This window comes from Cydia splendana, chromosome 11, assembly GCF_910591565.1.
Source record: "Cydia splendana chromosome 11, ilCydSple1.2, whole genome shotgun sequence".
In the NCBI taxonomy this organism is placed as follows: domain Eukaryota; kingdom Metazoa; phylum Arthropoda; class Insecta; order Lepidoptera; family Tortricidae; genus Cydia; species Cydia splendana.
This window is the reverse complement of record NC_085970.1, coordinates 2273528-2283491: the sequence shown is the minus strand read 5'-3', so window position 1 is coordinate 2283491 and position 9964 is coordinate 2273528.

Genomic DNA, 9964 nt, shown 5'->3' with positions numbered 1-9964 from the left:
TTATAATTTAGGCCTTACTTTGTAATTTAAAGTAGAGTTAGGCCAAGAAAAATCTATAGCGATTTTGATAGAACACGCAGTGCAAGTATTATTTCAAACGTCGCTTCTATGAAATTATGACATATAAATAACACTTGCACTGCGTGTGCTATCAAAATTGCTGTAGACTTTTCTTGGTCTGACTCTAAAATATTCTTTATTACACCACAAACATAAAAACAAATTTAAAAAAAACCGGCGAAGTGCAAGTCGGACTCGCACACGAAGGGTTCCGTACCATTATTTATAAAAACGGTCACCCATCCAAGTACTGACCCCGCCCGACGTTGCTTAACTTCGGTCAAAAATCACGTTTGTTGTATGGGAGGCCCCACTAAAATTTTTATTTTATCCTGTTTTTAGTTTAGTTTAGTTTAGTTTATTTATCTCAATATACAATTTTCATACAGGTAAAATATACATACATTTCAGCTTGTACTACTTGTCGTATGATGATCGTTTTTCAGAATAATAATAAGAATTAGAACCGAACATCAAAACATAAAATAAAATAAAATTAGTACATAACAAATCAAAAATAATTCAAATCGAAATAAATTAAAAACGTCAAATGTCACAATAGTAAAAAATATAAAAATAAAACAATGTCAATAGAAAAATTAAATCAGTTTCAGTACTAGAAAGTACACATCATAGAAAATGATGTCAATAAAAAATTAAAATTAATACTAAGTCTAAAAAAATATAACATAATAAAAACAATTATTAAATAGATCTAGTACTGTATAGTACGCATCAATGTCAAGTATCTAATATACATATAACTAACTATGTTCAATATTTATTTAATTATCTGTATATATTCTTTTACGGAGTAAAGTTCCTTTTCCAACAAAAGGCTCTTCAGTCTGCGTCTAAACGTTTCCTCATTAGTCTCCTTTTTCAAGTCGACAGGTAGTTAGTATTTGTTGTTATAGCGGCAACAGAAATAAATCATCTGTGAAAATTTCAACTGTCTAGCTATCACGGTTCGTGAGATACAGCCTGGTGACAGACGGACGGACGGACAGCGGAATCTTAGTAATAGGGTCCCGTGTTTTACCCTTTGGGTACGGAACCCTAAAACCGATTTACAATGTAGATAAAGGTAGCAACAGGCGGTCTTATCGCTGTTAGTTCTTATTCTTCGTTTGTTTAGCATTAGAGTGAAGGTGACGTGTCTTTTTTAAGCATGCAATCGTATAATTATTTAGCTTTTTTAGGGTTCCGTACCCAAAGGGTAAAACGGGACCCTATTACTAAGACTTCGCTGTCCGTCCGTCCGTCCGTCCGTCCGTCCGTCCGTCCGTCCGTCCGTCTGTCACCAGGCTGTATCTCACGAACCGTGATAGCTAGACAGTTGAAATTTTCACAGATGATGTATTTCTGTTGCCGCTATAACAACAAATACTAAAAACAGAATAAAATAAAGATTTAAATGGGGCTCCCATACAACAAACGTGAGTTTTGACCAAAGTTAAGCAACGTCGGGAGTGGTCAGTACTTGGATGGGTGACCGTTTTTTTTTTGCTTTTTTTTTGTTTTTTTTTTTATATGGTACGGAACCCTTCGTGTGCGAGTCCGACTCGCACTTGCCCGATTTTTTTATTTGTAATAATTATGTACTTAGTGGTTAATATTAGTATTTACTATATTTTTTTTCAATAATGCTTAAAAACGAAGTATAGACATGACAACCAAATATAAACGCCATTGTAGGGCAGGATATCATTTGTACTGTCACGCTCCGTGATTGTTGAGCCATTTAGGGTTCTAGCTAAATTGGACATTCCATAGAGCACGAGTAAGTATGGAACAACCAATTCAGCTAGGACCCTAAATTGCTCGACAATTACGAAGCGTGCCTGTAGGTACCTAAAAATTTTGTTAACCCATTTTAACCATGCAATAAAATATTTTTGATTTTGATTTCTAATTTAGTTTTTAATTTTAGGTAGTTTTTAATTTTAGTTTTTAAATTTAGTTTTTAATATTTTTATGTTACTCATTATACTGTATTATTTTTATCGACCCTTATAAATGCATTTCAGAATAAATTAAATATTTCTCACTAGACAATAAACTTATGAAATTATTTGAAATATTAGAATCAAAAAGTTCATAATAGATTGTATATCATAACTACAAAAATGTGTTCCCTACTCTCAACCCAAAACCCCTTGTATCTTAGGATCTAGATATTTTCACACAAGACGGTTTATCGATAACTTCTTACATCACTAGATTATCGACATTAAATGTCGACTATTGCCCATCACTTTTCTGGCTGTGTACGTATTTAGAAACTTGACTCCGCCCCTAAAATTAGTGCGATAGGGACAACTGCAGCTGAGGCGAAAAATCCTGCGTAAAAATGACAAAAATCGAGGTTTCGTAGTCCTCTTTTTCCTCCCCCAAAACTTAACCAATCGTAACCAAATTTGGAAATCTAAATGATTATGAAATTATCTGTGTCGGACCGTTTTGCTTTTTTGGCTAATTGATATCAGTTTTGAATACCACGCCTCTCATTACGGCATAGTCTATTAGGCCATTTTGGCCGTTTTTGAAGGGCTCTACTAGCGCCTTAAAAAACAAAAATATCAAAAAAAGCAAAACGGTCCGACACAGATATTGACAATATTAATCTGTGTTGAAAAAATCATTGCTCTAGCTTCAAAAACCACGGAGGAAAACGAGGACTACGTTTGTATGGAGGAATGACCACTCCTGTTGGCTCTTAAAGAACTGTCGAAAAAGCTGGCCGATACCACCGGTGACCAGAGAGCTGGCAGCTTTCTCTCGCAACGCATTAGTATTGCCATTCAGCGAGGGAATGCTGCCAGCATCTTTGGCACAATGCCGCGGGGGCCTTTTTTAGATTTACTTTAGTTTAGATTAGTTTAGTTTTTAATTTTAGGTAGTTTTTAATTTTAGTCAGTTTTTAATTTTAGGTAGTTTTTAATTTTAGTTTTTAAATTTAGTTTTTAATCTTTTTATGTTACTCATTATACTGTATTATTTTCATCGAACCTTATAAATTAATCTTATAGGTATTTACATGTGTTAAGACGCTTGGTATAATAAAAAGTATTTTGTTGTTATTAAAAATACAAACGTCCGGAACACTTATTATATACACCATTCAGTTTTCATATGTAAAAATAAAATGTTATCGAGGTTTGAATTTCAGTTTTGACCCTACTCACCCCATTTTACGGTACTCTACTTTTTTGTTTACTGTAACCGAACCTTACATGATATATTAATATAAAATTCTGCATTTCTGTAAAAAAAACTTTTGATTTGAGGATCTATCATGCCATGCCTCGTATTTTTTTACAGTTTGGTCTTTGCGAATCCTAGTAACAGTATTTAGAATAAGAACCACCTGAACCTCTACCATCAGTTTTAACATTGACATAACGCTCACGTCTACGTAATTTACTTTCTGTACATCTCGCTTCCACTATTGCTCGCATATGCGAGTACGAGCGAGATGCATAGAAAGTAAGTTACGTAAACGTGAGTGAATATGTCAATGTTAAAACTGGTGGTAGTGCTTCTAATGGCCATTTGAGAAACTTTACGTCAACGTGGGCCATAGCCGAGATAATTCGTATATCAAATATCAACCAAACCTAATAAAAAAATAAAACTGTATCTGGATCAAAGAATATAATACTCACTAGGAGAAGAACAATAACTCCATACAAAAAAATGTCCCTTTCAAAAGTTCGTTTATACTACTAGCGCTCTGGTAGGATACCATTGTAATTAGAATTGACAACCCGTTTAGCCTAGCGGGTATTGGCAGTAATCCAGTTCAGGAAGCTAATGGTCCTGGGTTCGAATCCCAGAGAGGGAATTTCTTTTTGTATTTTTTTCTTTTTTGTTGGGGTCAGGTTTTTAAGAGCCCATCAATGTGCACACTAGCGCCACTGCTGAATACATTAAACTAGTTTTTATGTTATTGGATTCGTCAATCTACCCGTCCAAAGTTAAAACGGCCGTTTTTGTTTTGAGCTCATAGATTGACGAATCCAGCAACATAAAATCTAGTTTGATGTATTCAAAAGGTACCTAAATACATAATACAGTCCGTAGCGGCCCCTTTTTTAAATACATGTCGTTAAATTTAAATAATCACGATTATTTAGCAGTGGCGCTAGTGTGCACGTTGTTGGGCTCTTAAATTAGCATTTCACAAATAAGTAAAAAAATACGTTAAAAGATAATGATTAGGTACTATATTCAGAAATTAGTGAAATATAAAAGGTAACAAAAAGTTACGTATTATTAAGATATAAATATTTTCATAATACATATGAATACATACACTGATATGGCAAATGGTTACAAGTTGTTATTACATCTATCCGGTTATCGGACATTTTCTGCTTCACAGCTCCGCGCAGCGTTCTTGGTCACCGGGAAACTAGTTTGGATATGCGGCAGATACGTGCCCTTCTGAGCTTTTTCCAAGAAATCATATGACGGCCCAGGATTATATTATTATCTCACGCTCAAGCCATCTGCTGATTCACTTTCTAAAACAAAATAGTCAAAAAATTAAACAATATAATCTATCTTCCTAATTACTAACGTGTCTAATTCCTAGGGTTACCAGCTTAAACAATGTGGGGTTTTACATCTATGTTGAATTTTGATTATAATTTCGGACGCGATATAGCGTCCGCGGGACTTACGGGGATAGTAAGATTAAATTATTATATTTGAATTTGGTAATTAGCACGCTCATTTTTATTTAAAGATTAATATATATCTTACCTTGAAATTATCGCTGTTTCTGATTTACTACAACGGTTTCCACACACACATTAGGGCTTTCCATAATCTGGATAAGAATTGTTGATAAAGTCGCCATTGCCGGATACATACAGCAAGGAAGGAAGAGAGACAACGGTTTAAATTTAACTAAGTCTGTGCGAAGACGCATTTAGATATGTTGCTCGTACATATGAATAGTTTTTATTTTTAAAATTAATAGGTAAATAAATATATTTCAAGTGAATAAATCGTTTTATATGAAAATTTATATTTTTGCATTAAACAACTGTACCGATATTCGGAACCTAATAATAATATAGAGAATGGCAACACTGCGTAGTCGGTCGTATTGTCCTTTTCTAGCATATACGTCCTTCTCTCTCCCACACTCCCACCACTCAGGCAGGTTGCTTTGACAGTTAAACAAGGCAAATTTTCAAGTCATTGGCTTGCTGTTTTTCCATCTGGAAGGTCGTGAAGCTAAACTGCTGGTGAGTTTTTGAATTTGTACCCCAGTTTAGCTGACTATATTGAAAAACAGTTTCTAACGGTTTTTGCCGTTCGAAATAAATATTTAAATTTAGTTGTCCGATAAACTATCTAGCAAATAAAAACGATCCGGAATAGTGATGTGCAAGTGTTTTCAAAGGCTACCTGCGCGCACCGTGGCTATGCCAATGAAAATACTAAAACACATATGTTAGAAAACACATCGAGCTGGTAAAGCGTGCACGTGTCACCATTAGAATTTAATTTGATACCTACATTAAGTCTCTTCCGAGTCTTGTTAGTTTAAATCTTTGTGTGTGTATAATAACGGTTGAAATTATAATACTTAAATGGTGATGTGTGGAGGCATACCCTTCAGTTTTCAAGTGATTTGTGTTTTCGAATACGAAAGGATCGGATAGTTAATACGTGTTAAGTAGAACCTATGTATTGAGGTAGAAGTTTATAGACGTGCAGGTTGTATCTGCCCAAGTATCTATCAGCAATTTGTCTTTTTATCCCGTTCCGGGTTAATATAATATTGCAAAAATATTTTTTTTTGTGAATTAAATTGCTGATAAATAAGTATACCCGCTTAGGAGTCGACGAAGCCCCGCCTTCGCGGGGCTTCTATTTCCGCTCTGAGGGACACAAGGTAACGAACAAACCTACATCGCAAACATTGCATTTATTTTTGTGGAAAGTGAGTACTTCGGCAGTACATAAACTTAAATCTGACTAGACATAGAGAGAGATTAGCATGGCTCTGCGCAGAATGACATGCGAAATAGTGAAGTATTTCACTCTTGATCTACCAACTTATATCTCTCCAACTAAATATTTAATTTTGAAAAAAATGTTAAAATGTAGGTAGGTTAAAATGTAGGTACCTACTTAAATAAATAACTTAGCAGGTACTTACAGCTTAAAAGGTTAAGGAAAATAACTCTTGCATGTAGTTGCTATATGTGCTTGTGTTATTTTGGATTTGAATAACTTGATTATTAATTCGTTACGTAACTACATACAAGAGGGTCAATTCTTAAGCCTACCTACCTACCTACATAAACAGTACACTTGGCATTAACGATACGGGAATCTTTAGATTGATTCATTGACGAAGACGCATGGTTTGATTCATATTGTCAAATTATATTAGTTAACTGAAGAGTTAAAGTTTAGTTTTGAAAAATCTGCGCGTCACCGTGAATGACACTTTCTAAAAGTGCCTGTAAAAGCCTGCATAAAGCCTTTCACCTTGTCGAGCAAGGAACCCGCAACTAAGGGAATATTACCCATAAACTCAGGGTATTCGATTTGAATGATATTCTTAAACCTACGTCTGTTATGGTTCCACCTGCGTAAGGTGTGCCTAAGAAAATCTTTTATTCGTTCACAAACTAACGTCAAGTTATTTGTGATGAAACCAATATATTATGTACCTATCTAAGGCTGCGCAAGCCTGCCATGTCTCCACCTGCGTAAGGTGTGCCAAAGAATCTTTGATTCATTCACAAACTGACGTCAAGTTATTGATGATAATATTATAACCTATGTAAGCCTGCGCAAGGCATGTCAGACATATTCACAGAAATATAAATGATATGGTCATAACACATGCGAGCAAGTAAGCCACAATCAGAAAAATATTACAAAAATGAATTTGTAAATATCTCCTTTTAGAGAAAGTAATAAAAAGGGTTCTAACAAAATCAGTCGAAATAGGCAAGGCTTTGTTATTAGTTTTCATTTTTGTTTACCAATCTATTCTAAAAGGGTCCCAAACACCCTATTGGCTAAGCCCAAAATTGGGCTAATTAACTGTGGTAAAAGTGAAAATTGCTTTCCATTTACATTACATTTCTAAAATTATAAGGTATAAAGTAACCTAAGATTCCAGGCCTATTTCGACTCATTTTTCTTTTAAAGATGAAAAAATCTTTGCACCCTAATATAAAATTGTGGTCTGGAGACGCTTAGCCTCATAACTTGGGCGGCATAGAGAATACTAAGAGATTTAGTCACCTAATTTCGATTATAAGCCCAGGCAGAAAATTGATAATTAGAATCAGGAGTGGTCAATCCACCAAGGTCCAGACAATCTGTGGACTCTAATTTAATCAGACTATGTAAGCTCACGACAGTGCTTACGGTTCCATTCTGAAATAAGCTATGTTTACAATATAATTCAAATTATATTTCTCATGGTGTGAAACAAACAGCCTGCTCAAGGTGTACAAAGGGTCCGATTAACGGCCCTATGAATATCTAAAAAACCTTTGAAGTCTAGGCCTGCTAAGGCAGACTAGAAATAAATACATATGGTCTCAATGTAAGAGCAGCTCACAGTTGCATAAATTATATTTGCCTCGAGAGCACTAGACTTTCAGTTAACATGTTACGTTAAGTTACGAGTATCTACCTATGTACACGACATGACCAAGGTTACCTACCTATTTAACTATTATATCCCTGACTGCCATGGTATAGGGAAATTATCATGTGCTGGCGGTGCTGCACAAGCATGTTTGAAATAAAATATACAAAACTGGCCTGACGGGCGTTTATCAATTATGTATTTTACACCTTGTGTCTGTATTGTGACCCAGGAAGTTTTAAACCACCTGTATCGTAAGTGCTCCTATGCACGGATTAAGTCTATTTTAAACTACCCATGCCCTAACCTCAAGGGCAAGTGCTTCTATGCACCGACTAGATACTGTTATCACTTAATTCACTTATCATGACTTGTCATAGTTTGATACTACACGTTTAACAAATTTAAGACCGTGGAATGTACCCACTACAAAAAGGTTTTTAAAAACAGTGACTGAATGGTTTGCACGAACGGTTCTAGCACAACTTCTGGGCGGTCACGTCTAGGGCATGACCCTCTAGTTCTCTATTTATACATAATTATAACATTGTGATACTGTTCGCTTTGCACAATAAAATAGGGAAACAGGAGCACGCCTTGCGAAAAGGCGAAACTATTTTGAAACGCGAACTTTTCAAAAATAGATTGAAATATATAAATATGCCTTTGATGTGGAACATGTACACCCAAACAAATGCAGTCATTTATTATATGTTAGCAAAACTCTGCCAAAGTGTTAGTCTGTCTGTACAGTGTAACCTGAAGGCATCAATGAACAAAAATCTCTTGAAACATGGTGGATTAATTAATTTACACCCCGTCTGTGTCTTGCTCCTAACAAATCCACAATTTAAGGACCTCAACCTATCTAGGTACCCTTCTTGCTCGAGACCTGAAAAAATGTTCACAATAATCTCATGCAGTCAAGTGTCGGAAAACTAGGTCCACACACTTAGCGCTACCGTGAATATATATCTAAGAAGTCTGTATACTGCCTTCCAGGAGGCGGGATGTTAATAGACTAGCCTATATCGTAGGCCAGAGATATAGTATACAAAAGCACACTGGCCCAAATCCAGTAATATTATAATTTCAGAATATAAAATAATTGACAATTCTGCGTATATTTGATATAGAAATGTTACAGTTATCCTTAGTTCATAAGGAGGATAAGTATACATAAATATAAAATAAATTCGACAAAGTGTTGACTCTAGCATTGGATGAAATAGGTCCCTCTTAAAGGGCCTCTGCACTGTTTGCTTTGGGCCCACGGGTGCCCGGCAAAAGGTCGGGGACCCCATGGTTCCGCACAGTTATTGCAAATAATGTAAAATCACTAAATAAACACACAAATCTGCATTTTGGTTAAAACACATGCGATGAGCTAAGGTTTCGAATTAAGTACCTTATTCTTAATAATTTACACACTGGAAAGAGGAAACTGAATATTCAGAACTATGCAATGTCTATAAATGCTTTACATAAATTAAGCCACTTAAGCGTTCAGAACCAATCAAGTTTATGTCTACTAGTAGGCACCAGATAAGGTAAACTTACTGCATATATAGAAATTAATGAGTACAATTTAGGTCACTTGATGATAGCTAAACATTAATATAATCAGAATGAGCCTGCACCTATACAAATATCATTGATAAGGTTCTGTGGCATTTCTATATTAACCATTTGAACGCCAAGAGCACCAAAAAGCGTCATTATCATTACTAGTCGTGCCAACATGAGTGTTATGTTATGGCTTAAGCTCTTAAAGTAACCTTCACAATTTTAAGTAAGGTTTGTTTAGGTACATTAGCTCGCGTTCGCGTTAGTAAAGCGTACAAAGGATTAAATGCATTTTATAGCTATAACCAAGTATATAGCTCACATTGGCTCACAGTCATGAAAGGAATTCAATAATTCCCTATGACATTTTAGTAAGTAGGTACCCAATACTAACTTTGTGAGTAGTGATAGTGATATAACTTCGAGTACTTTATAAATAATTCTTATCTCTTCATATTTTAATTACATCACTTCTTATCACAGATGTTGTATGCTCTTTGAAGAGTAGACTGACTTAAAATCTCATCTTCTTTTACCTAGTTTCACATACATATAATTAAGTATAGCACCCTTGTGGTGACTCACTTATCCTCTTTGAAAATTTATAAGTACCTATATTAAGTACATATATAAAATGTAAAGTTAGTATCATAATATAATTTTATATCAAAATGTATGCTTTACTAAATACCTCTCTCCTCA